Source organism: Oreochromis niloticus, linkage group LG7, assembly GCF_001858045.2.
Source record: "Oreochromis niloticus isolate F11D_XX linkage group LG7, O_niloticus_UMD_NMBU, whole genome shotgun sequence".
NCBI lineage: Eukaryota > Metazoa > Chordata > Actinopteri > Cichliformes > Cichlidae > Oreochromis > Oreochromis niloticus.
Genome location: NC_031972.2, coordinates 10184273 through 10186639, shown reverse-complemented (window position 1 = coordinate 10186639; position 2367 = coordinate 10184273). Strand labels below are relative to the sequence as shown.

The 2367-nt window shown below is 34.2% G+C and overlaps 1 protein-coding gene across 3 annotated transcripts in view; it reads left to right on the top strand.

Moving 5' to 3' along the window:
• The window catches only part of dennd1a (DENN/MADD domain containing 1A), a 32626-nt gene extending 31492 nt beyond the window's left edge, over nt 1-1134 (top strand). For all 3 annotated transcript variants that reach the window (XM_025909251.1, XM_003439637.5, XM_025909252.1), the window contains one exon: nt 1-1134. This exon is cut by the window's left edge and continues 2097 nt beyond it. The gene's annotated coding sequence lies outside the window, so the exon portion shown is untranslated.
• The last annotated feature ends 1233 nt before the right edge of the window (nt 1135-2367 follow it).

Sequence of the window (2367 nt, the reverse complement as noted above, 5' to 3'; positions counted from 1 at the left end):
ATGACACCTTCACCCTCTGATTGATGACCAGTGACAAACTCTTTCTAGTAAACAGATTGGGAAACGTGGATGCATTTCTACAAAATGTGAACATCATGTGTGATTTTCCTGGGGAAAATGCCTTTCTGTAAAGGCATTTACCAAAACATTTGCTTGTACATTTCATTGCACAGATCTCTTGTGGGTCATTTGTCTTTGGTGCCATCCCATTATCTGTGTATAAACTTTAAGAATAGCACCCATTATTTCCTGAAAGCGCATAAATGTCACAATAGCACACGTTTTCATGAAGTCAGCTTCTGTGATTAGCTCGCATTATTATTTTTAGCTAGTCTGCTATATCAAAAGAACATCCTAATGGAATTAAGTGGCTGTTGCTACAAAATATAGTGCACCTCACATGTGCATAGTTCTTCTATTGATGTTTTAGTAGCTTTGTACACAATGAATTTTTTGCTTGGGTGTGTTTTTTTTTTTTTTTTTTTTTTTTTTTTTTGGTTTTGTTTGTTGCTTTCATGATAAATTCTGTTTAATGCTTCTCTCTGATCTGAAAAAATGTGTTGTCAATAATTTTTTAAGACCGTCTACAAACATAAGATTACATTACATTTCCTGGAATATTTTAAAATTGTTTGTCTGCTAAATATATGAATACTTTAAAATCCCTTGTATAGTATTTTTTTGCTGGATCTTTTGGACAAGCCTGTTGCTGATATATTTTCCTTTTTTTGGTTTTTGCAACTGTGATTAGCTAATGAGGCTGCTTAAACATTGTGATGTAAGAGGAATAATAATAGCTTCTCACACTTTGGCCATCAGTTTCTAAATTATCTGTTCTGACCTCTATACCATTACACAATTGTGTCAGTGTCCTTCTCAGCTTTTTACTGCGTTCCAGATATTTTTGATGCGCTCATGTGTGGTGAATACCAAAAAAATTAACAGCTTGAAAGTGCTGTGCAGATCAGCTGTAGCTGCTGTCTTGTGTGCCTATTTGTAAAGACAACACTATATTTGTTCTAAGAATGACTAAAGACTGCTGAATAGTATCCTACTGCATTTGAATATAATTTAAATCTACAAATATCAGTTTCATTAAAATTACATATTTCACAATGTTTTGTGTGAACCACACTGTCTGTGTGTGTGTGTGTTTCTTTTTAACTTTCTATATTACTTTAACTGTGGTTAAAGCTGGATTTTGTCAGCTTGAACTGGTGTGATGTGGTGACTTTTATTTATTTTTTGAACTGTTAGTAAGCATACAACATAAGTGAAAAATATTTGAAAAACACAGGTTTAATGACCATCAAAAAATTTAATGCTCCGAGAGACTGGGCCAAATTGAACCCCCTAAATGTATTACACCATTACACTGTGGTCTGGTTTATGCCACGGCTGTGTAAATTGAGGACAGCTGTGGCATTAACCACAGCTGTCCTAAAGCTACAGTACTTGTAATTACCAAAATCACTTTAGTCAAAATTATACTTTCATGCTTAGCAACAATTGTATATAAATTTTCAAAAAATGCTGAAATAATAGTAAAGCAACTTATTATTTTTGGATTAATATACTAAATTACAATTATTAATTAATGGATTAATGGTAGAATGTTATGCTTGATTAATATCTGTCTTCACAGACATGTCCAGTCTGCCTGCAAATTTAGGTATGAAATGTACATTTAGTTCAGTGAATTCAGTTAAAGTGTAATAAAGTTAACACAACTAGGCCATGTGAAAATCACACAGTGATGCTGAGATGCATGAAGGCTAATCTTATGCACGAAGATCACCAACCTTCTGCAGGGTCAATAGCAACAGGCCTCCATGTTCAACATACCAGTATTAAGCAATTGAGCATAATTTAGCTGCTATAACCACATATTAATTATGGTAACTGATACATATTTATGTTCAATATGTTAGGTTATATTTTGATCTCATGTTAACCACATATAAATCATGGTTCTGTGTTTAACAGTTATAACACATATCTTCCTGCATTCCTCCAGATGGACACAAAACTGCCAAGGTTGTAGTTGGCTCATGTGCACACGCCACCACAAAACTCAGACATTAGAGACATTCTACTACTTAAACTACATTTCCCATTTATATATTGATCAAATTTATATTTTGATTTCTCTTTGATTAAATATAAAAATGCTTTATCACTAGGAAATAGAGCAAAACTCTGTTTTCGTCCCCTGGCCCTTTCTATCAGCTTCATCAATTCTTCCGCGGCACTGACTGCCCACACATAAAAATCCACTCCTCCTGCAGCAGTCTCACTGGCCTATTTTTCAGCTGGTAATTTCAGTCGATTTAACACATACCTCCCATCCATCAGATGTGTGGAGGT